The 24,637-nt window shown below is 54.5% G+C and overlaps 1 protein-coding gene across 14 annotated transcripts in view; it reads right to left on the reverse strand.

The window, feature by feature from the left end:
• The window catches only part of ATP2B2 (ATPase plasma membrane Ca2+ transporting 2), a 387,749-nt gene that overhangs the window by 153,206 nt on the left and 209,906 nt on the right, over window positions 1-24,637 (reverse strand). The window contains exon 1 of one of the 14 annotated variants that reach the window (XM_023250011.2): window positions 21,934-22,066. The exons of the other annotated variants lie outside the window; for them this stretch is intronic. The gene's annotated coding sequence lies outside the window, so the exon portion shown is untranslated. Of the gene's footprint in view, window positions 1-21,933; window positions 22,067-24,637 lie in introns of those variants that run through there. 14 annotated transcript variants of the gene reach the window in all.

The following is a 24,637-nucleotide window of genomic DNA, read 5'->3' on the forward strand; positions in this document are numbered from 1 at the left end:
GTTAAGTTAGCTAATGCATCTTTTTTCTTTAAAAAATTTTAAAATGTTTATTTTTGAGTGGGGGAGGGAGAAAGGAGACAGAGAAGGGGTGGAGAAAAACAGAGAGAGAGAGAGAGAGAGAGAGAGAGAGAAAACACGAGTGGGTGAGGGGCAGAGAGAGAGAGGGGGACAGAGGATCCAAAGCTGGCTCTATGCTGATGCGGGGCTCCAACTCATGAACCACAAGATCATGACCTGAGCTGAAGTTGGATGCTCAACCTGCTGAGCCACTCAGGCACCCCATGCGTCTTTTTTTCTTAAGCAAACTTGAATTGGCATTTATATTACTTGCTTCCAATTAATTCAACTGGCCAACCCTCCCTCACCCCACCCTATCCCTTTTTCTGTTCCTCCAACATTCCAGCTCCCACCTCAGGGCTTTCGTCCATGCTGTTCCCTTTACTGGGAGTGTTCTTTCCCCAGATACCTAAATGTCTCATTTTCTAACCTCTTGAGGTCCCTGCTCAAATGTCACCTCCTCAGGGAAGCCTGCCCTGACTACCTCCTTAAAAATAACAAGCTTCATCACCCTCTACCCTACATTATTTTTAAAATAATACTTTAACCACACATATTATATATTCACTTATTGTCCGTCTCCCTCCACTAAACTTTAGTGGATTGTGTTAGGGTGACCAGCTGTCCTGGTTTGCCTGAGACTGAGGGCTTTTTTGGGACGCAGGACTTTTGGTGCTGAAACCAGGCATGTCCCAGGCAAACCAGAACAAGTTGATCACCCTAGACTGCCTTATTTATTTACCATAAAATCCCACTGCCCAGACCAGTGCTGGCACACGGTAAATGTTCAATATACAGCTGAGTGGGTCAACGACTGCAGGCCCTGGGCCGGACAGTGCCATCCAGTATTTATGTACACTGTTTTATCCCATCCTCGTAGCTGGCCTGGGACGTGAGCCCTATTGGGACCCCCATTTTGCAGATAGGGGCCTGCCCACACAACACAGCTGGGGAAGCAGGGCTAGAACACAGCCCTGCCAGCTGCCCAAGTCCAGCTCTTCACTGGTCTGCAGTGTGCACCTCCCAGTCACAGCTCCTCTGCTCATGCCAGCGGACCCTCAGCCTGTCACCTAACAACCACAGCGGGGCTCAGAGAAGCCCCACCCCTCACTTTTCTCCACTCAGATGGGAAAAACTGGCTCTCGGCCAGCCTGTTCCCGGCCAGGGTGGTGGTCAGGGGAGAGGGAGAGTGGGTGGTCCAGGGGCTAGAACCCCAGAGTGTGGCAGCCACTTCCCCTGAGTTGCACAGACCCACGGCTCCGCCAGCTCCTGGTGTCCCTGACGTCTTGTCAATCCCAGCTACCTTCTCAGCCCGCCCTCACTCCTAGGGCTGAGCTGGAGAAAGCCTGTATTCCGCCCACCTACAGGGCCTAAATGAAAACACTCTTCCCTCCTGAGTCTAGGGAAAGGGCTGTCTCTGCCATCCCTGCCTTGCCACTACCCCGTGCCCTGCCTCTCCTGCTCAGAACAAGGGAGGAGCACTGGGGGCAGCAACACTTCCTTCCCTCAGGCCAATCTACCTCTCACTCAACCCCTACAACCAACCCTTGGGACAGGTGCTCTTTTTCATCCCCATTTCATGGATGGGGAAACTGAGGCCCAGAGAGGTGAAGTCACTTGCCCAGGGTGACACAGCTCATAAGGGGATTCCCACAGATGGTTCAGGGCTGTTTCCCAAGCTCACCTGTTCTCTGCTTTACCTCATCTTGCTGGTGAGGGTGGTGATGGAGACGACCAAAGTCACTGATATTCATTGAGCCGGGAACCTCACTGCATTAGTGCAAACCACTTGTCTCCACTTTACAGATGAGGGAGCTGGACAGCACAGGAGTGAAGTGACCGACCAAGATCATGCACGCGGCACAGAGGTCTCTTAATGGGACCAGACTCCCCTCCCCCTCCCTCCTTCCTTTCCTTCCTTCCTAGCAACCTACCTGTGCACCTGCCCACCAACTGACCAATCTACTGAGCATCAACGACATTGAAGGCCCTGCCCGCATTGCCAACACCACACCAAGCACTAGCGGCAGGAGGAAATCCTGGGCTCTTGCGGCAGTCCTGGCTCCTGGCCCGGCACAGCTGGAGATCCCTTCCTGAGAGACCGCCTGGATTCCAAACCAGGATCCCCTGGGTCCGATTAGCAATCCGCTTGGGAGTCTCTCACTGGGGAATTCTCTGCATGTTTCATTCTGGGATCCCAGCTGCTGTGTCCCCTGCTTGGCCACCAAGGGGCTGTTTCTTGTAACGAAGTGGGGTGGGAGAAGGGCCACGGGAGGTTTTAATAATTCCATTGTCGGAAATTTCCATGCAGGTGGAAGAGACCTACTGGCTGGCCTCCAAATGCTTCCCTGGAAAAACTTCAAAAAGGAACTGCCCACTGCAGCCCAGAAGGATGCTGGAGCCACCTACACAAGGGCTCAGCGGTCAGTGCACCAGCATTAGCCCCCAGCTCAGAGCTGGACACCCAGAGGCCCATGGATAAGGGGAAATGAGGACCCTTTTCTCTTCTGGAGGGAAGTGTGAAAGAACAAGGGAGGTGCTCCTTTGGGAGGAAGTCACAGCCTGGAGTCCATTTCTCTGCCACTTGCCCACTGTGTGACCTCGAGCAGTTCCTAGACCTCTCTGAGCCCAGCTTCTCCCTTGTGAAAGAAGGCAATTGGCAGGATGCTCTTTAAGGTCGAAGCATCGATGAGTGCTGGCTCTGACTTTGGGTCTCCTGAGTTTCAGGGACTGAAGCCAGAAAGGGTACAGAGAAATAGAGTCCCAGAGAACTCTAGAGGCATCTAAAGGGACCCGAGGCTTCCTGGGAGGGAGTAAATGAACTGAACATCCTGCAGGTTCTGGAAGGTGCTAGCTGGGGGCTGAACAGGGAGCCTCCTCACTGCCCAGCCCCTCCCACGGGCATGCAGAGCCTTCAGCTGACTCTATACGGGGGTAAGGAGGTCAGCCTGAAGGACCTGCATACAGGTGAGGGTCCTGGGATGCTCCCAGCACCTCCCCCACCTTCACCCCCACAACCTTCCCACTGCCGCTGGCTTTGGGCATCTCTGTGGCATTCCAAACTCTCCAGTGCTCACCAGGGCTCCTACCTTGGTTACTTCCTCACTGTCTGTCCCCAGGCTGCCCTAGTCCAGGCTCTGTCTTCACTCACCAGCCAGGCTGGCCTCTGCTCTTCCCAGCTCTGACCCTGTCCTGCTGAATGCCCCGCAGGGCCCCCAGGCCCCTTGCTCCCCAGAGACGGCAGAACTGGGGCGCTGACCCAGTGCAACACCTCTCCCTTCACCTAACATCTCTCCTCCAGATACCGGAAAAGCCCCTGACACGTTGGAGGCCACAAAAGTATGGCCACACCCAACAGTCCGAGAAGAATCCCCTGCAGATCAGGAAAAGAGGCGACTGCCTACAAAGACCTGAGTTTGAGCCCCAGCTTCTCACTTTCTGTGCAGATTCCTTCACAGCTCTGAGCCTCGGTTGCCTCACCCATAAAATGGGGATGAGGCCATACTCCTTGCACTGTTGCCATGAGGGTGAGAGGAGAACGAGGTAGACGTCTTGGGCACAGAGCCTGTTCTGAAACAGACCCTGGGTAGGCCTGACTTGAGCGGGACCCCGTCCGTGAAAGGGACTGGGTGAGGCCTCGGTGCGATGGGTTGGAGGGGGTGTGAGAGGAGGGAAGTGTGGCGGGGGCAAGAGGTGAGGGAGGATTTAGGAGGCTGGGGAGCCACTGTCATCATGAGAGCGGCATCTGCTTTTTCAGCCGGGCATTGGTTGTATGCCGAGCACCAAGTTTAAAGGCTTCTTGTGGCTTCCTCACAGGTCCTGCCCAGGAAGGTTTATTACCTTATTTTACAGCCGTTGAAACTGAGGTTCAGAGGAGTAAGGTCACCTGGCTGGTGAGCGACACAGCTAGGACCTGTCCCCCTGAGCTCTGCACTGGGCGAGGGCATGGGAGGGGGGCAGTGGAGTGACAAGAAAAATTAGACGAGGACGTAGGTGATGGAGATGATTACCTGTCTCCAAATTTTCTCCAGAGACAGGGGTAGGTGGTGGGGGGAGAGTGGGGTGAGGGAGAACCTTGTCCGTCCTTCCTGCTCACCTCCACAGAGAGTCATGAAGGCTGGGGCTAAGCACTGGCTGTCCTGGCCTTCTGTGTGGCTTGGCAGGGGCTTCCCTACTCTGGCCCAAAGGCCTGCTGCTCTGGCTGACCCCTTGGCCAGGACTCGGCTCCTAGGGCCTGGGAGCCAGGGAGGGTCTCTCTGCGAGAGTGCTGCGTGTCAATGGCAGAGGAAGGCTTTTGCAGAAGCTTCTGGCAAAATCCTGTGAAATCCATGCTCCCAGTACCCACCTCACAATGGCCTTGAGTGGATGCTGGTCTAGGGCATCACTGAATAAGCCAGTGCCTCTGGAACCTGCAGCTTAGGGGTAGTGAGTTAGATGAGGGGATGGTCTGCCGTAGGCTCATGGAGACACTTAGGGCAGGAGCCAAATCTGAGGGACCATGTCGGCATCCTTCAATCCCACTCACACCACATCACTGTCTGGTCCAAGATCCTTCTGTGGGTGCCCATTTGGTCACACAGAAGTGGATTCAAACCCTACTCTGCCACTTAGTAGCTATGCAACTCAGTTTCTTTACCTGGAAAATGGGAATTTCATCACCAATTACCCAGAATTGTGCAAGGGTTGAATGAAGTGACATTCCCTTTCCACACGGTAGCCAGAGGGGTCTGTATATGTGTCTCACCCCAACTTAAGACCCTTGAATGTCAAGGTCAAATCCAAGCACCAGAACAAGCCTTGCTCTTTTCCACTCAGGGCCCTTTGCACATGTTGATTCCTTTGCTGGGATTGTTCTTCCCCCGGATGGTGGCACAGCCTGGTACTTCTCATCATCTCAAATGTCATCTCCTCAGTGAGGCTCTCCCTGACATCCTACACGAGCTGTCCCAGGCAGCCCCTTTGACTCTCCTGTTAATTTTTTTCCTTGAAACAATCACCACTGCCTGGAATTACTTACTTTATTTATTAGTAAGACCTCTTCCCCACTACCTCACATGGTACCTGGCAAGTAGCGAGAGTTCAAGAAATATTTGTTAAGTGAACAAATAGATATACAATGAGCCTGAAACACAGTGGGCCTTAAGTGCATGCTGGCCCTGTTTCCTTACCCATTCCCAGTACAGCTTTCCCCCTGAGCACATGTGTGTGCATACACACACACACACACACACACACACACACACACACACACACACAAAGTAAATCTCCAAATGAAACCAAAGACCAAGAATCCCAAACAAGAAAACCCTGTGCTAGGAAGGGGACACTAGGGGTCATTAGGGTTCCAAGACCAGTTGTAAGGCTTACCCGAGGCTGTAGAAAGACCAGGTCACTAGAAAGGGCATGGGGCAATCCCTTCCTTCTCAGCATGAAGCTGGTATGCCACCGAGCCCTTGGGAATAACCTGCATTCTGTCTCTGGTTCTGTAGCCTAAGGGGAGTGAAGAGTTGTGTCTTGTGGGCAAAGACTTGTCTGGTTCATTCACGCCATATCCAGTGCCCTCAGCTCAGAGTAAGTGCTCACTGAATGCTTATAAATGAATAAATGAATAAATGAATGAGGGTTCTGTTGGACAGCAGAAAACAGAGGAGATTGGCCACTAGCGTCCATGGGCATCACCAGCTTGGACACAGTGTCGAAACCTGTCCAATGTCACTCTCTGAGGGTACCTCCAATAGTACTCACATCCTCTCATACCCCTGCTCAAGAACCTGTAATGGCTCCTACAGCCTCTGGGAAAACGTTTGGATTCTGTAGTCTGGCATTCAAGGACTGCCTACTTTCCTCTCTCCCTGCCTCCCTGCCTCCCTGCCTTCATCCATCCCTCCATCCCTCCAGCCATCTGCCCAGCCATCCTTTCATGTAATATTCACTGGGTGCTTCCCAGGTTCCAGACAATGTGCTAGGTGCTGGGGTCAACCCAGCTCTTCACTTTTGTAATGAAATTATCTTACCAAATATCTACCTGCAAATCCTGTCTGCTCTACCTTCAAAACATGAATAGTGCGATCACTTCTTACCACAGCCACAGTCTCTGCCCTGGCCCAAACCACCACCTTGTCACCAGGCTCACTGCGGGAGCCTCCTCCCTGGTCTCCCTGCCTCTCATCCTGCACACCCCATCTGTTCTCCACACACAGCCAGAGAAAAACCAAGACCCTCTTCTGTTCAGAATCCTCCCGTGGCTCCTGCCATTCTCCCAGGAGAAGCCAAAGTCCCTACAATGGACCACAAGGCCCTTCATGATCTGTACTCCCCACCCTCTTACCTCCCTGAACTCCTCTCCTAACATCCCCCCCCCCCCCCCCCCCCCCCCCCGCCACTGGCCTTCTCATCATTCCTTGAACCAAGTGAGCACGCATCCACCTCAGGACCTTTTCGCTGGCTGCTCCTTCTGCCTAGAACCGTCTTCCACAGATAGCCTCGTGTCTCCCTCAGGTCTCTGCTCAAATGCTCCCTTCCCAGGGAGGCCAGACCTGAACCCCTCTTTGAAACAACGGGCTTCATCTTCCTTCCTCGGACTTATTTTTCTCCATATTCCTTGACGTGCCACCCACTTATGCCTTCGCTTATCATAGATCTCCACCCCCTTGATTGCAAGGCCATGAGGCAGTGAACCAGCTCACTGTACTCAGCGTGATGTCTTCGATGCCTGGAGCACAGTAGGCCCTCAGCTGCTGTTTGCGGAGTGAATGAATCCCCCACTCCTTAGGCATGGGTGGTTATTTTCTTTCTACGAAGGACTTTCACATTCCTTCAGTCAGTGGTTCCCAAGTGTCTGTCCATAATCATCCCATTAAACAGATTTGCAAGCCCCTGCCCGGGATCGGGTTCATAGGTTCTCCCCAACCTGCTTCTCCTCTCACCATCTCTGGGCCCTTCTAAAGGGCCCCCACACCAGCTGGGACTTAGCATGTCTCCCTCGCTGCCCCTCTCCCCCAGTCCCAAAGCCCTGTCAGCTTGCCGACCGTCACCTACCTCGTGGCAACCCGCGGCTCCATTCTGTGCTTGGTCACCTGGATGCCTGACCAGCCTCAGGCCTCATCCTCAAACCCCTTATCCCCACTAGGGCCATGGGATCTTCCAAATGGGCCAGACTGGTCACATTACTCCCCAGCTTAGAAGTGTTCAGCCCACTGCCCTCGGCTTGGCCCGGCCACCTCTCCGGCCGAGTGCTCACCGCCCCCGCCTGGCACCTTCTGCTCTGGGCGGCTGGTGGTGGCTTCCGCCCCCACTCAAGCTGCGCCTTTGCCTGGAGCACCCTTTCCACTTCCTACCTTCCTTCCAGTCAGCTAGCTCTTATTTATGCTTCCACTTGGCTGCCGTGTCAGGACCCCTTGAGGTTGTTCCCTGATAGCCCAACCAAGGGCTGGCGGGTGGCATCTCCTCCAGGCTCGGGTATCCCGGCCGCCTTACCTAGCCCAACTGATAGCACACTGGTCTGTTGTAACTGGCCTCCATGCCAGACCCAGTACTCTGGGACAGTGAGGTGACTGTCATCATGGTTAGGCTGAGGGCTTTGGAGTCAGGATGCTGGCTGGGTGCCCTCGGGCAGGTCACTGTATGTCTCACAGCCTCAGCTGCCTAACGTGTAGAACGGGGAGAACACCTGCCAGAGGCATGTGGTATTAAACAAGTCCCACAAAGCACTTGGAACGGTACCTGTGCGCATGTCAGTCAAGGGCATTCTGGTTCGGAAACTGGCACAGGGAAGAAGCCCAGGGGCCTCTGACCGGCAGGTACATCTGGCTGCCTGGGGCCTCCTCGAGTGTGCTGGACCTGCACCTAGTAGAGGCTGGGCCAGGGGGACAGCAGATCCCCTTGGCCTCCGTGTGCCTGTCTCCTTCCTAAGAAGCTTCTATTTGCTTCAGTTGAATATTTTAAAATGCATCTTCTTTGTTTTGGGGGTGAAGGAAGCATCTTTCCAGGTTCACGTTTTCTGCCTTTGGTGTGTGTTCTCTCCTAACCTTTGAACCTGTTTTCTGACTTCACCTCCTGCCCTGGTTTGCACGTGGCCTGTTTTAGCCGACCTTTTGCACCCAACCTTTTTTATGTGAGCCAGACTCCCTGCCTCTCTCCTCTGGGTCTCAGAGCTGCTTGGTTGAGGAGGGGGTGGCGATGTGCCCTGCTTTGCTATGCCATCCACTTTGAGGGAGAAGAGGGAAGGAGGGAAGTGCTGACACCTCGTCCCAGACGGTGCACGCATGCTGGCACCCGACTGTGGTAATGAGGGCACAGAGAGGGCACACCACAGCTGGGAAATGGCAGAGCTGGCAGCTCTCAGGCCCTCGCCCTCTGCACAAGCCTCTGCTGCCTCTCATTCAAAGACTGCTGAGCTGCTAGGATGATGGCCAACGTGCATCCAGGCACAGGGTAAAGTCACAGGTATGAGTAAAAAGATACCACAGAAAAGACACAAAACCCCTCCGGACTTACACCTGCCAGTGAGTGAAAGAAGAGACAGGAGAAAGTAATAGCAAGTTGCCAGATTTTGATGATTCCAAGTTGAATTGCAGGTTGCACCAGGATTTTGCATACCACCAAGAAAGAAAATGTGCTTCCAATGAAACTCTGATGTGCCATGAGCTGCAAGATGCATCCTGGACTTGGGGTCACGAACTCGTGGGAAAAATGTGCATCCCCAAGTTGACAAAACAGGGTATGGACCGTGGGATGTGGGGAGAGGAAAAGGAGTCCTTTAGCAATGGACCTTCTGTATCATTCTATTTGCTTCAACAAGCATGCCATTAGTTTTGTAATTCAAGTGACTGCAGTTTAAACAAAGAAAATAGGGTTTTCCAAGTGGTAGCTGCCTGGTTTCTTTTCTGGCCACCTCATGGGCTGGGGACACAGTAATTGGTAGCTCTGGGTGCCCCGCTGGGGGCTTATGTGGGGGAGGGCAGGTAAGCACCAGGCACACTCTTTCCAGAGCTCAGCCTGTGTGGGTCTAATCAGCAGAGATTTCCCTTTATTAAGATCTGGCCCCCAAACCCATCATTAAGGGCTCTTCAAGCTCGAAAGTCCACAGTGGACCACAAACAACACGACAAAGCCCAACTTCTCAGAGAACAGGAGAGCTGAGAGCTCTTCCTCCCAGATCTTCCTCTGCTTTATTCTGCCTTGCACTGTGTTACAGGATTTACAGACTCATCTGGCCTTCACCGCCCTCTGCCCAGTCAGAATGTAAAGGAGACCACGGATCACATCTGCCTCACTTAAGGCAGCAGCCCTCAGTCACTGTCTCCTACTCTCTCCACTTCCCTTCCTCCCCTGGGGCAAAGAGAAGCTCATTAGAAGCAGGTGGGTTGAGTGTGGGGTTTCTGGACAACCTCCTGCAATCATTTCCACTAGGTCAAGAGTAAAGTTGAGGAAGGACACTGTTTTCTCCTTCACAGCTGCACGAGAAAGACAGCCTCCCCCCAGTGCTAGGCCCTTGAATACAACAGTCAGTGAGACAGACAGGCTTCCTGTCCTGAAGGAGCTGATTGTCTAGAGGGGAGGCAGACAAGAAACAAAGGAATAACTACAAAAAAGAGTGTCAATGTGATAAATGCTTGTTAAAAACCAATTGGCATGACAGAGGGAGCCCTAGATGAGGGATGGCCTCAATGGGGAAATGTCCTTTGGCTTGATGAGAAGGAACCTATCATATAAGGAGGAGGAGAAAAAGCATTCTAGATAAGGAAACAGCATGTGCAAAGGCCCTGAGACAGGAAAGAGGCTGGTGAGTTTGAGGAATGGAAAGGAAGACAGTAAGCTAGAGAAGAGTGAGTGAGGAAAGAGGGTTGGGATGAGTGGCGGGCACTGAGAGGCTTGTAGGCTATGGAAAGAGCCTGGGTTTTATCCTGTGCATCATGGGGAAGACTGTAGTTTCAAGCAGGGAGTACCACAGTCTGATTCATATTGTTAAAAGGGTCCATCTGGCCACTTAAGGAGAACAGATGATGGGGGGGGGGATACAAGAGAGGATATGGGGGAACCAGTGAAGAAGGTCACCCTTTCATTCATTCAACATGTGTTTATTCAGCAATGTTTTAATGAACCCCCTCCCCCCAAAAAAAACCCACAAAAATAAACACAAACAAAACTCAGTGGCTAGGGCATGTGTCCAGAGGTCCAGGGTCTGGTGCCTGGAAGCTTACAATAACAGGAGAGCCAGGAAGGTCTTCCTGAATAAGGAGGCATTTCAGTGGGGTCAGAAGGATGGCTCCAGGGTGCTCCAGGGGTGGGCACAGCTTGGGCAAAGGCTTGGAGGTGAGGGAGAAGGTCAATGTGTATTGAACAGCTAAATTGCTGCCTGACTTGGTGGCTGAAGTAATTAACTGCTAAAGGAGAAGTGGTAGGAAGGCAAAGCGTGGAGGAAGATGCTGGAAGGGTTGTTGGGGGATAAATCACAGGTGCACTGAATAGATGCTGAGGAGCCTGGGCTTTACCTGCTTGGCAACGGGGACACTGGAGGCCTAGACTGGAGAGTGGCAGCTAGATGGACATTCTGAGAAGCGCCCCCCCCCTCCCCGGTGGCCATGAAGGAGGGAGGGCAAGATTCAGGCAGCGAGGGTGAAGGATAGTGCATACTCCACTTCCCATTTTGATTCTATGAGTAATAATACCAGTAATAATACTACTAATAACAATAGATACTTCATAGAGCTTCCTATTAGGAGTGTCAGGCAGTGTTCTAAGCTTCTTACACTTACTACATTATTTAATCTGCATAAGAACCCTAGGAAGCAGGTACAATTATTTACTCCCATTTACAGGGGAGGTGACTGAGGCATAGAGAGGGCGGATAGATCACTTGCTCAAGGTCGCACAGCTAGGACGCACTGGGGCTGGGAATCAAGTCCAGGCTTCCAGGCTCCAGAGTCTGCTCTTAACCACTGCCCCGTGCTGTCTTCTCCCTGTAAGACCCCACAGTTTTGCATTCTGGAGTTTTGTCTCCTTGACAGAGAAAACCCTCTCTGGACAGGGCCCTTGGCTGCCTTCTGAAGCCCTAAGAACACAGCAGTAAGTCCCTCAACGTACATGAACTGACCAGCTCCCGCTCACAGCACCGCTGCTAAGCCGGTGACCAGAAGCAAGTCCCTGAACCTCACTGAGGGAGCTGTGTCCCCCTCTGTAGAGTGAGGAGAGAATGCCACCTTCACAGGATGGACATGAGAACTGTGTGTCGCTAACTGGCATGATAATCGCCAGGCACGGGGCAGCCACTGGGCAGGGTCTTTCACTCATACCTTACATAATCTCCACAAGGGATACAGCCATCTCCCCCACTGCGCAGGTGAAAACACTGAGGCTCTGAAAGGAATAGTAACCACCCACAGAACACAATTCGTCAGTGGCAAAGTTGGGCTCTGAGTTACGGTTCCCCCCAGTAGCGTCGAGGAGGGGCTTAAGGAATGTAAGACTTTTCTCCCCGCAGTGTAGACCCGGTGTGGCTCCAGTCCTATAAGGGTTACTGGGGTGTCGTTTAGGGAATGGGGAGGAAGAGCAAGGATGTGACTGATTCCTGGGGCCCAGGCCTGTGTTTGCCGAGGCATCAGCCTGCTGTGCACAGCTGTGTTGGGATATGGGCCGGGTATGCATGACCCTGTTCCCGGCTTGGGGTCTGTCCCAAGGCCTCACCCTTTCTCCTGGACGGTTGGGAGGTATATGAAATTTGAGGGGTGGCAGCTGACAGCAGGACAGAGTCCTGGGCTACTGGACTCGCAGCAACCTCAGGCAACTTTGCTCTGGGCCTCAGTTTCCCCTTGAACCCAAAGGGCATAGCAGGATGATGAGGGGCTGGGCCGCCCCTGAGCCCTGGGAGCCTGCCTAAACCACCACACTTCTCCGAGACCCAGTCTCCTCCTCTCCAAATGGGTCCGTCGCACTTGCGAAGGGTAAAGGAAGGTGTGCTTGCAGAGAGCCTAGCACAGACAGTGCTTGCTTAACAGCTGATATTATTATGCCAGGTTACCCTGAAGGCCACAGTGAGGCTCGGGGGAGCTCGGTGTGAATGCTTGTTGGCCACTTTCCAACATGGCATTTGCATTCATTTCTAGCTGCAGTCCCATTGTAGAGGTTGGACTCTGGAGTTCAGAGAGGTTCCCTGGAAAAAGGCTTTGGAGGTCCCAGGGTTAAGTGAAGCTGTTGGAATTCCATTCTCTTGAGGCCATCAGGGCAGAATGAGGCCGCTCAGAGGGCAGAGAAACACACAGAAACAGCCCTAGACCCTAATGTTCAGCCACACGGGCCCAGACTTCTTCCTATACTGGCTCCATTTTATAAATGAGAAAACTGAGGCCTTGTGGGTGGTGAGGCAAAGTCTTGGACAGAGGAGTTACTCATGGTCCAGCCCCCAAGCTGGGCATCCACTAACAGCCACCGGCTACCACCTTCCACCTGGGGCTGCATCGGCTCCCCACTGAGAGCTGGCTCTGGAGCGGATTTATCTCTGGGCTCGGCACAGAGCTCGACACACGGCCTGGCACATACCAGGTACTCAGCCAATATTGGTTTTATCGATTTACATTCTCTTCCCTTTTCAAGATCCTCTGAGCTTGGAAACTTGAAACTGGCTGGAGGTGGGATGGGGAGAAAGGCCTCATTTTAATCTGAAGTGAGTCATGTAAGTTGATAAATTTAGAAGTGGCCTAAAGAGCTCTTGATCTCCTGCCTTCAGATAGTTGCTAAAAGAGACTGGTTCTCAGCAACCTTTGCATTGCAAATACACACGTCAGCGTGGACACTGTCGGTGCCCCGCCTGGGTCCCCCTCACCAGCCCGCGGCACTGGTAACCCAGCTGCCGGGCTGTTATACCTTCTCTGCAAAATTGCCTTGGAGTCAACAGGGGCTGCTGCTGTCCCAGGCTTGCTCCTAGGGACCTCCACCCCAGAGCCACATGGATGTGCACATGCACAGCCTCGAGCTCCCTCCCTCTAGCCCTGTCCCTTCCCCATGACCTTGACTAGCAGCAATGCCTGGACAATTTTGAATCTTAGACATTTAAAGTCCTAGGGGGCACATCTAGCCCCACTGTCCTTGTTTTAAAGATGGAAATGGGGGCCCAGAGAGGGGCTGTGATGGGTCCAAGGTCACTTGGGGTGTCTGTCAGGCTAGGCTGCACCCAGGTGCCTCCTTCCCCACTCCCATTCCAGTTCATTCTGTGGCCCTGGCTCTGCCCAGCGGCTGGACCAGTTGGCCAGCCAGGGCTTCTGCTCTCTCCAGGAGGGAGTTTTGCTGTGTCAACTCTGCAGTAGCCACTGAGAAAGCACTTGGAGGCCAGGAAGTGCTGGCTGGTAGGCATGCAGGGTGGCTGGCAGGCTCTGCTGACCTTGGGCATGGCCCAGCTCAGCCCCCTCCCCTGTACTTGGGTGAACAAGCAGAAATGTGAAGGAAGAAGGAAATCACTTCCGGAGAGAGCTCCAACCCAGAGGACGCTGCATCCGGCTGCAGCTTCTAGAAATCTCCCCTCTCTTATGGAGAAGGCAAGGACCCCCTTCTCCGTAAGAATCAGAGCCCTGGACTGATGTGGGCAAGAAGGCAATATTGGGCTGGGGCCTGGACACTGGGGAGAGTCAGCTGTGTGACCTTGGGCATACCCACGTGCATCTTGGCCTCAGCTGCCCCATCTATAAGACGAGTGCAGTCTGTATTGTTATTATTTTATTGAGCCCAGTGTCTATTTTAGCTGCCATTTATTGAACTCGAAGAGACTCATTAGGAGTTCATCAAATAATAACTGCCTACACTTCTGCCAAGCATTGCCCTAAAGCACTTTAATTTTATTTCCTTCTCCTAGCAATCCTAGGAATTGGAGACTTTTGTTATTCCCATTTTATAGATGGCGGGACCAAGGCACAGAGAAGTTAAGAAACTTGCATGAGGTCACACAGCAAGGAAAGAGTAGAGCAGGAATGGGAATCCCAGAGTCTGTTATTTATACTACAGTCTTTGTGGTTTGTTTTGGGCTACCAATTATTAGGCACCTACTGTATAGGGGCACCCTGCTGGGCATACGATTCACACATAAGCTTGCCGACTTCTTATAACAGCCTTGGGAGGAAGAGGAAACAAAGGCTCCTGGGGGGTGCAAGGAAATGCCTAAGGTCCCGCTGTGATTGAGGTGGGGAGGCAGGCAGGGGACTGGCTTCTTCCCAACAGCTTGGTGGTTCTAAGTTCTCTATGGGTTTTATCTTATTTACCATATTTCATGGACTCTATCGTAAGACGTATTGCTACTTTGTATATACTGAGGAAAGGAAAAGACGACTGGTTCACTGTGACATGCCACCAGTTGTAACAGGCACCCCTCTTTCAGAGGTGTCAAAATGTGCATCTGGGAGTCCACATGGTGCAGCTTTATTCACAACAACCCTGTAAGGTGGGCACTATTACTGTCTCCATTTTACAACCGAGGGAACCAAGGCTCAGTGCCCAGGCCTCGGGTTGGATGTCACCAGGCTCAGCCCAGACTTGGTCCTGAACCACCATGCTACATCACTGCTAATTCAGCCCACGTGGGACGTGCACCCTGCCCTCGGGCACAGGTCAGAACGCTGAGGAGACTCAGTCACCTGAAGCCCAGCCCCCCTTGCTCTGGATGAGGTTTTGGCCCTCACCCAGTGCAAAGGCCTCAGGCAGACAGGAAGACACCTCCAAATGACTTCCCAAGGAACCCGGCCCCCCACCCCCCACCGCTCTACAGCCTTGATGGAAAAACATGACAGCTCACCTTCCCTTGCCAGCCTTGAGCTGTTGCCCCAGGACAACTAAGCAGGGGTCTGAGGCAGCCAGGCTAGAGTGAGCTCCTTTGGATGACAGTCCCCATGGCCCCTGCAAAGCAGTCCCTGGGTGGCCAGACATGACCCAGTGGAGCAGCCCAAGCCAATGTGGAGAGCACCACAACTTTATAGAAAACTGCCCTCGGGGTGGGCATGGGAGCCCCAGAGAGACCTGCTTCCTTCCTTCGAAGTTATATGGCTCTTGGACCCCAAACGGGGTCGTCCGTTCTTGGCTTCTTCCCATAGCCTTTTCCAACCACCCACTCCACTATAGCACGACTTCCCGGGGTCTCTGCAAAAATTAAATCCACCTCTCCTGGGACTAGGACTTGCCTCTTCTGAGGCCATCTTTAACGAAGTCCTCCGGGGGCCTTTCTCCAGAAGCAGGACAGAAGCTCAACGTTTCTGAGTGTCTGGCATGATCGGGACCCCATTTGTGACAGTCTTCTATCCATCATGTCACACACACTATCTTGTTAGGTGGGTCTCTTCAAATCCCCTTTACATCTCAGGGTGCCAAGCTCCCAAGCTCCATGGGGCAAAGATACTGGTTCAAGGTCACAGCAGTAAACACTGGCATTAGGATTGAAATTCGAGTCTTTCCCATGGCACCAGGGAAGGCCATTTCAGTACTGATCTCTGAGCCAAGGGCTCCGTTTGCATCACTTCCCCAAATCCTTACACTACAGGTAACAGTACGATAACACTATCGTATCTCTATTTCCTCCCAGGCTTCGGTGGACTGGACCGTAACCCCAGGCCAGGTACTTCACCTGAATCCCTTCTGCCTCTCAGGACATCTGGGAAGGTGGGTACTTTTATGGAGAGGTAAACTGAGGTCAAGTTCAACCACTAGTTCAACCACATGCAGCTATTCAACAGTAGAGCTGCTTAGCAGGATGAGGCTTGGAATAAGCAATTACCCTCCCACACGTGAAACGAACAAACATTTGGAAAGTGCTGGAGGATACATTTTAGCTATCAGTGATGACTATCAATGGTTAGCATATTAGAGCTTGGCAGTTACCCCACAGGTTTGGTGTCGCTCTCCCCCATTCTTCAGATGAGAGCCACGAGGTCTGTAAGAGCATTGAGTGGCAGAGAGAAGAAGGCACCGTGGGCTCTCGACCCTCTGCTGTGCGGGTCTCCTGGGCCTAGCATAGCCCCCCGATACCTCCAAGCTCCCCTGCCCACCTCCAGCTCTCCTTTCTGGGGCTCAAGAACCCCCCCACCCCCAGGTCCTGGATCAGCTCAGGACTGGCTAGAATTCCTGGCTCACGGGTTCCTGGGTAGAAGCGGCCGCCAGCCAGCTCTAAAAACATGGCAAGGAGAAAAAGCACCAGAGACCTGGGTTCAAATCCCAGCTGTGCCCCTCGCTTGCTATGTGACTCAGGCACGTTCTAACCCCCCCCCAGGCCTCGGTTTCTTTATCTGTAGAAGGGGTGCTTGTGAGGAAGCAATGAGACACTGTGCAAAGGACTTGCTAATAGTGAACTAGTAAAACAGTAACGATTGTAGCGGGCCGAAGTGTCCCTCCCAAGTTTCACGTTCACCGGGAACTTCAGTATGTGGCCCTATTTGGAAGTAGGGTCTTTGCAGATGTATTTAAAGATCTCGAGATGAAACCATCCTGGATGGATGGGCCCTGTATCCAGTGACTGGTGTCTTCACAAACAGAAGAGAGGACACAGGGACACAAAAGAGAAGAAGGTGATGTGACAACGAAGACAGAGATTGCAGCGATACAGCCATGAGCCACTGAGCTCCAAGGGTCGCTGGCGAGCAACGGAAGCTGGGGATGAGGCGCGGTGTGCCAGCTCCCTCAAGGCCTCCAGCAGAAAGCAGCCCTGTGACGCCTTGATGCCAGACATCCAGCCTCCAGAACCGGGGGACGCTAAATTTCTGTTGTTTCAGGCCACTCGGGTCGTGGCCATTTGCTGTGGTGGCCACAGGAAACAGAGCTGTTATAAATGCTGCTGCAGTTAAACCTCAGCCTTGCAGTGTCTCAGGCCCTTCAGCCCAAGGGCCAGCTGGCAGGAGACTCTACCCTCACAGAGGACATGAGGCAGGCAGGATCGCTGCCCCCTCTTTCAAGGGGAAACTGTGAGACCTGGGGACTGACACGACTTGCCCAAGGTCATCCATCCCTGACCGAGCTGGGCCTGGAACTCGACTCTCCTGACCCTCAGACCCAGGCCTCCTCCCCGACACATGGGGACCTCTGTAGCCTCAGGGACTGCAGCCCTGGCCTCCTCCCTCTGCCTCCATCAGGCCGGGCCATCTCGCTCTCTACTCCCCTGGAGGGCTTTCCTGGAATGTGTCTAAGGCCTTAAAAACACTCCCTCCCTCCAATGCGGGGCTCCCCACTGGAGACCAGGGTGAAGCCCTCAGCACATCCCCTGGCACACAGTAGGTTCTCAGGGGTTGCTGAGAGTGTCCCCTATTTTGTATCGTCATCATGCAGCAGCCCTCCGAAGTGGGCACCTGTTCCCATTTTACAGACCAAAGGCCAGGGCCTGAAGAGGTAAAGCAACTGACTCAAGGGTCAAATTCTTAAATGGCCGAAGTAGGTTTCGAGCTCACAACTTAGTCTGATTCTCGATCTCGACAACTTCCACTCACTGAGCCACAAATACTGGCCACACCCTGAGCCTGCCACTCAATGTCCAGTACTTTCCCCACTTGCCCCTTGCAACAACAGCCTGAGAGGTCACAGATGGGTGAACTGAGGCTCCACCCTACTGCCTTGAACTCTAGAGCCTTGCCATCTTTCCCATCAACTATCACCACTGTCTGTCTCTGTCCACGGGGACATCCTCCCTAAATAGTTTCTTGTTTGGGGCTCCTGCTCAGAGGGAGAAATGGATTACTGCATGTTTAATGTTCTGGCCTTGGAGATGGCAGGGTGGGCTGGGGTGCCCAGATTCCACATAAGAGACCCACCCCTGTCTCCCACACTGCTCTGTGTGTTACAGGGGAGGTTGGGGAAGGGGCTCATCCACCCCCACAAAGTGTGTTTGCATGTGGCGTCCAGAACTTGCACCCCAGACAGTTCTCCTGCAGCCCCTTGGGAGCTAAGAGGGGAGGTCGAGAGGAACTACACTGTGCACCTCAGGGTCCCCCAAGTCCCCAACCTTCACCCTGCACCTATGATGTGCCAGCTGTTTCACACACATCACTCAGAATCTTCCCAACAGCCCTTCTAGAGAGGGGAACATTGAGGTTTACAGAGGACAAGCCAATTCCCTCACTGCCATAGAGCTGGGGAGAGGCATCATGGCGACTCAAACCCAAGACTCAGGGAGTCTCTTAGGTGCACCCCTCCCAGCCACACTGCTAAGAAAGATGGCCCTGTTTGCCATGTGAGAAGGGCCTGATTTAGGGGTGCAGGGTGCAGCCAGAGGCTGGGGGCAGGACAGGGGACTGGAGGGCTGGAGATCTGAGTCTCAGTCTCATTTTGCCACCAAACTGCCAGGTGACCTCAGTTTCTCTGGATGTGACAGGAGCAGGTGAATAGCATGATGCTCCAGTTACTCCCAGCTGTGAGAGCCTCCGAGCTCCCCCAAATCCACTCTCAGCCACCTCGCTCCACTGGGTACACAGCTACAGAGATAAGAACCCAGCGACACCTGTGAAAACACAGCTCCCGGGACCTCCTGAATCACTGGGCGGGGGGACCTGGAAATTTGTCCTCTACCAGGTGATTCTCTAGGTTCATTAATACGCTGGAGACCCATCGGCCTAGAGATTTCCCTTCCTTCCTTCCCCTCCTGACTTTGGCCAACTGCAGCAGGAAGGTGCTCACCGGCTCAGGCTCCAGGCTCTGATGCCAATGGCACCTCTGTGCACAGCTCTCTAGGGTGCTCGAGGTTCTCAGATCACTGTGGGGGAAGGCAGGGCAAGAACAGGCATGCCCTGGTCACAGAAGAGGAGACTGAGGTGCAGAGGGACAAAGCAGCTTGCCCAAGGTCATACAGCTGGTCGGAAGTAGAGGCTGGGCCCGGTGCACTCATCATTTTAACTTGCAGTCAAACAGCTGGGGAAAACCAGGAACCAAACAGGCCCCTGCTGCTTCATGCCTGGGACTTGACGGAGGCTGGCAAGACACCCTACTCTCCAAAAAGCACAGTGTGACCTTGGACAAATCCTTTCCCCTGGCTGGGCCTCAGTTTCCCTGTTATGAACGGGTCCAGGCCAGGTAACTTTAGAATGCACACATCTGCATCGGCTTTCTAGTGCCATCAGTTCCACCAGGTAAAAGGTGGCAGAGCTGTCTAGGACAGGGCCACATGTGTCTGGGGAGGGCTCTGCTTTTGCCCTCAGGAGACTCTCTGGACTCTTTCCTGGAGTCTCATCCCCAAATCCCAAGTTCTTGGACTGTTGGTTCCCAAGATGTTGGCACCCTAAGTTGAGGCTGGCCTCATGAAAGAAGGGAGGGGAGGGTCCAAGACGGCAGGCAGGGAAGCCAATGGCCTGGCTTCCACCCTGTCTCCACCATGTTCCAGCTGTGTGGCCTTGGATAAGTGTCTTTACTTCTCTGTGCAGCTTCTCATCTATGGCATGGGAATAACGTGGTCATGGGAGCCCCCCCCCCCACCCCTGAAGCGATGGATGCAGAACAATTAGCTCAGTGAATGCTAGCTGGCCTACTATTATTTACCCAAGTCTCCCAACCCATACCTACGCTAGGTGGGGAGAAAGGAAGAGGGGCCAAGGGGAGAAGAGCATTTCAGTCTCTCTACAGCATGAGCCACAGGCAACTTTTGTGATCTGTGGTCTGGAGAGAACTTGGGGGCTGTTGGCAGTGTCCTGGACCTGAGCTCTGAGAGACTCCCTCCAGTGTGCAGGTTTCCTGGTGCCAGAGAAGTGGGGTGGTGGGACTGGTCCAGACTCCTGGTGGTCTGGGCTGTGGGCAGCAGCTGCTCCTGCCCCCTCCTCTGTCCCCTTTCCAACTCTGGGCAGCCTTCTCCACAGAACATCAATAACCTGACTCCAATCAGAGCTCCCTGGGAATCTGGGCTGGCCCTCGCCTGGCCGGTGTCCCTGTGTCCTCACAGGTAGTCCCCTGAGGGGTAAGCCTCTCCCCAGTGCCCATAGAGGCACCTTCACTCCCAGGGCAGATGTCTGAAAGCTGAGGGGTGGATGTGTGCATGAAGCATCCGCAGAGGTGCCGCGTCTGTGTGCCTGGGCTGTCTTTGTACATATGCAACCTACACTCCCCCGTGGGCACATTCCAGCATGCTGTGCGCCTGCTAATGCATGGAAGGGCATGCAGAAATGGCCTGTGGGATACCACAAATATGTGCTTGTCATTTTCACATGGGGGCCAGCCCTCACATGGCCACATGCCACATTTGTGGCTGCTGCAGGGCACCACGTGCAGGCCAGTTAGCCCACATGCAGCCTCCTGCATTCCTGTGTTAGAGCTACGTGCATGTGTGGGTATGCTGCATTCACAGGTGTGTGTGTGTGTGTGTGTGTGTGTGTGTGTGTGTGTGTGTGTGAGTGATGCATTCATGTGCATGCTGTGGTTTGCAGGTGAGCAGGTGGTATCCAGGGATTTGAGCTGTATTCACATGTGCTGAAGTGTATCTATGGGCACAGGAACTCTGTATGTGTATATGATTTGAACACATACAATACACTACTATGTGTCCTGTATTTGTATAAGTGTATCTGTGGCTGTGTACATGCCCTGATGAGAATGGGACGGGGGGTACAAAGGTAGCTAAATAATATGGGCCATTTGCATCTTTCCTGAACTCCCCCTGCAGGGTTCCCTCAGAGCCGTCTTAGCCCCTTCCCTGCCACTGCTCCTTCAACGAAGTTAACAGGCGGAGGCCCCTGAGGCCTGCGCTCCAAGCCCCCTCCTACTGCACACGTCAAAGGAGAATTTCTCCGGATGGCGCCTGCAGCTCCTGGAAATGCCCCAAACGTCAGCTCTGCCTCCTCCCAGCGATTTGGAGAGCAATGCAGGCAAGGAGGGGAACCTATTCTGTGCTGGGCGAGGGGCGCTCAGCGTCACGCCAAGACCCTCTGCTGGCTGAGCCTGCCCACTTGCTTACCCTTCTGAAGGTCGAGCCTGGTTGGGCCTCTGTGTGGGGGCCCCAAGACCCCTGGGGCACTTGCCTGACTAGGACAGGCCAGCCCCAGAGACCCCTCTCCATACAACCTAGGTGACCAGAGGACAGCCATGCATGGAGTGACCCCTTGGCTACAAAGGGTGGCTGCGCAGCTCACCCATGGGGAGTGCAGAGACCCCCTGATGGATTTCCTCAGTCTTGACCCTGCAGGGGGCAGGGAGGAGCCCCAGGTACCTAGCTCTCAGCCAGAGGCCACCCAGACTGGCCGAGGAACTGGGCATCCGGGCTGAAAGTGCCAACTCCACCACCCAGCATGACTGCTGCAAAATGGCCTGGCCACCCCACTCGTGCCCCCCTCCTGACCATCTTGGGGACCTGGGGACTCATCCCTGCCACCACATGCCTTAGCTGGCCTGACCTGGTGGTCCTGGCACACTGCAGCCCACCCTGCCAGAAGGACCCTCTGTGGGAGTCTCCCTCTGCCTCTTTCTTGCAACCCAGTGGGGGCCGGCCAGGAGGCACCCTCTAGTCCTCTGCCTCTCCCTGGGACAAGCTCAGAGGGAAGAGAACCTTGCCCCCTGCTACCGGCTTGCCGGCCCTTGCATAACATCCATCGGGGCATTTGCTGAGCAGAGGCTGCCGGCATCTACCTGAGACCCTGGGCATCGGCTTGTCCAAGGCCCCCTGCTCAAGTCCCCAGCACCCCCGTCCTATCCCCCAGCACACGGACCCTCACGCTAGTGTCTCCCTCGGCGGCGGCTCCCAATGCAGCCTCAGCTGCTGCCAGATAAACAAGCCGGGCTCCCACCAACCACCCCCCCCCCCCTCCACACTGCCGCCACCACCATCAGCACTGAAAAAAATCAAATGAAATGAAACAAAATAAAATGGGTGAGGGAGGAAGGGGAGAACGGAGTGGGGCGCTTTTTATTTTTTATTTTCTCATGCTGGGGGATGCCGGTACTTACTTGGCTACGAAAATCACCACAAATCCGGCACGGTTTCCAGGCGGGCAGCCCCGTAATCGCGGTGCGGCAGCTGGTGCCGCGGCTGAGCCCAGCCAGCGTGCCCGGGTCCCTCTGCAGACTGTACCATCCTGCCCGAGCAGGTGGGGGGGCGGGGGGGGGGGGCGGAGGCGCCGGCGCCGGCTTCTAGGAGAGCATCTCGCTGGCAAAATGCAATCTCGGGGGAGGCAGAGGCCGCCCCTGCCGCTGCGCTGCCGGAGGCTGGGGGAGGGGGCGGAGGACGGAGGACGGAGGGAGGGACGAGGGGAGGGCTTGTTCTGGTGGGGGGACTGGGGGAGGAGAGTGGGGGCGGGGGTGTGTGGACCGAACCACCACGGTGTTGTTTGCGGTTTTAATTCCTCCCGTGGGATCATGAGGAACTGAAGCTGGCAGAGTCCCAGGAATATGCCTGCTCCCCCAAAGTAGGAGGGAATGTCAAGGGCATGGTGAGGGTACTGTCGGGGCTGAGCCTGAGTGGAGGGCGTCCTGCGACTGATGGTGGTCGTCGGGAGACCGTAAAAGGGGAGAGGGGAAGATTTTGCTCAAATGGCCCCAGGTCACCCCCTACTTTCTGAGGGACTCCTTCGGCTATGCAGGGGCTCTGGTGTCCCCCTCTTTTTGGTCAGGGCACCCCCAGACCAAAGGGGGGCAAAGGTCACATAGGGGGAGAGCAATGGACTCCACAGAGACTAAACACATCTGTGGCTGCAGGTCCAACATAGCAGAGCCGGTACTGAGCTCCCCGCTGCCATCTAAACGCCACCCCGGCAGCCCTGTAGCCCTACCTATGGGTACTCCCACCTGCCTGGGGGCTGCAGGGCTGGCAGAAGACTCCTTCAAGACGCTAGGCCATTTCTCTGCTCACAGGTGCACACCGGCAGGGGTGTCTACAAACGTCTCCTGTATCCACTTCATCTACAGGGACATCTGTGATGAGTTGGGGGACTGACCATACTGGGGTTGGCTGGCCATGTCCAGAGACTCCAGGGACCCCCAATAAGGAGTCTGCAGGAATGCAATCCCCCCCCCCCCCCAGCCAACTGCTCACTTCTTCCCGCCTCATCTGCTATCCGTTTAAGTTCAGACCTGCTGCCCCTTTAAATCCAGACTGGTGGGAGGACAGACCCAAGATCAAGGTTAGGAGGTCACAGTAGGTGAAGGGGCTTCTCTTGGATTCTGAGGCCTCCCTTTCCACTGCCCTACCCCCTTAGAGGAGGGGTGCCCTGCTTGGGAGGACGGCACGGAAAGTGGGAGGACCTTCAGGACCACTGTCTCAGGGCACCTGTCAGCGTGGAGGGGGCACATACTGGAGGAGGGTCAGAGCTGGGGGTGGCCCCGGAAGGCAGCTCCAGATCGAAGCTGCCTCCTTCCCCTGTCCCCACCCCCCTGCCCAGTTCTGAGCTGCCCGCCGAGCCTGAGCGTCCCGAGCTGCCTCTCCATCCCTGGGCTGGCACAGAATATCAATTTGTCTCGTTAAGCTGAAAGTCTGCACTGCACCAAAATCAGAACCTGGCCGGGCAGAGGGGCCGAGGGAGGCAGAGAGCTGGGAGCGAGTGCCAGCGGCAGGGCCTCTGTCAGCAGGGCCGTGCTGATACTCCTTGCTCTTTATTTCCCTAACTCCACCAAGGGGTCCCATTCTGCTCCTGGGCCAGGCAGGGAAGGCACTCGGCTGGGGTTCCACCTAGGACACAGCTCAGGGAAGCTCTTGCCCCCACCAGTGGCCTGGGACAGGGAGCTCCCATGTTGGCTCCTTCTTGGGGGCACAGATGAGGGGCTCCACTGGTCCCCCTCCAGGTAGACCTCTCAGTCAGATCCCACCTTAGGAGAGGCCAAGCCAGGAGTCCCCCACCCCTTCCCCAGGGCCTAGGGGCAGCCTCTCTCCTCCTACACAGGGCCAAATAAGAGCGTTCTGAGATGGCCGGGGTGAGGGTGGGCAGTAAAGGGGCAGAGGGCGAAAGGCTCATTGCAGCTCACGTCTGGTTGGAGTAAATGTGTCCATGCCAGGAATCCCACCGTTATTTCTGCGACATCATTGGTGGGCAGAGGTGGGGGGGGGGAGGAAACCACTTTTCCTGATTACAAAACAAACAGCCCCACAAGGGGCCAGTTACGAGCCACCACTGCCACAGCAATAATCCTCTCGGCGTCCAGCACACTTTACAGTTTGCAAAGCCCACTGCAAAACAGTGAGTCGTTTGATCCTACCACGATAATGACTGCTGTGAGCACCTGAATTACAATGAGAAATTTGTGTGTGGTAGCCAAGGTAAGGTCTCTCAAGCCAGGAGGGGGTAAATCAAACCTGTGACCTAAGCCTGAGGACGCCAGGCCCATGGCTCCCTCTCTGTGAAGGCCAGCAAGGTGTGGGCCGGGTGGGAGCCCCAACACTCATCCTCTTGAAAGTCCTGAGTCCTGCCTGTGCGCTGGCCCCTGTTTAGGGTGCACTGGGCCCTCACCAGCCAACACCAAACTCTCAGGAGCTCGTGGATTTTTGTTCCCAGAACCTAAGACTAGAATGGACATCTGGTTAAGCTCCCATCTCCTTGGTATTTCAGGCCTTGTTGTGCTTCAGCCTCTGTGTCTGTACCCCAATTACAGGCTGCCCCCTAACTTCCGAGGCAGCCCAAATGTCGACCGCAGAGTCTGAAGGTTTTTCAGTATGTTTCGC

The sequence above is a fragment of the Felis catus genome, chromosome A2 (assembly GCF_018350175.1).
Source record: "Felis catus isolate Fca126 chromosome A2, F.catus_Fca126_mat1.0, whole genome shotgun sequence".
In the NCBI taxonomy this organism is placed as follows: Eukaryota; Metazoa; Chordata; class Mammalia; order Carnivora; family Felidae; genus Felis; species Felis catus.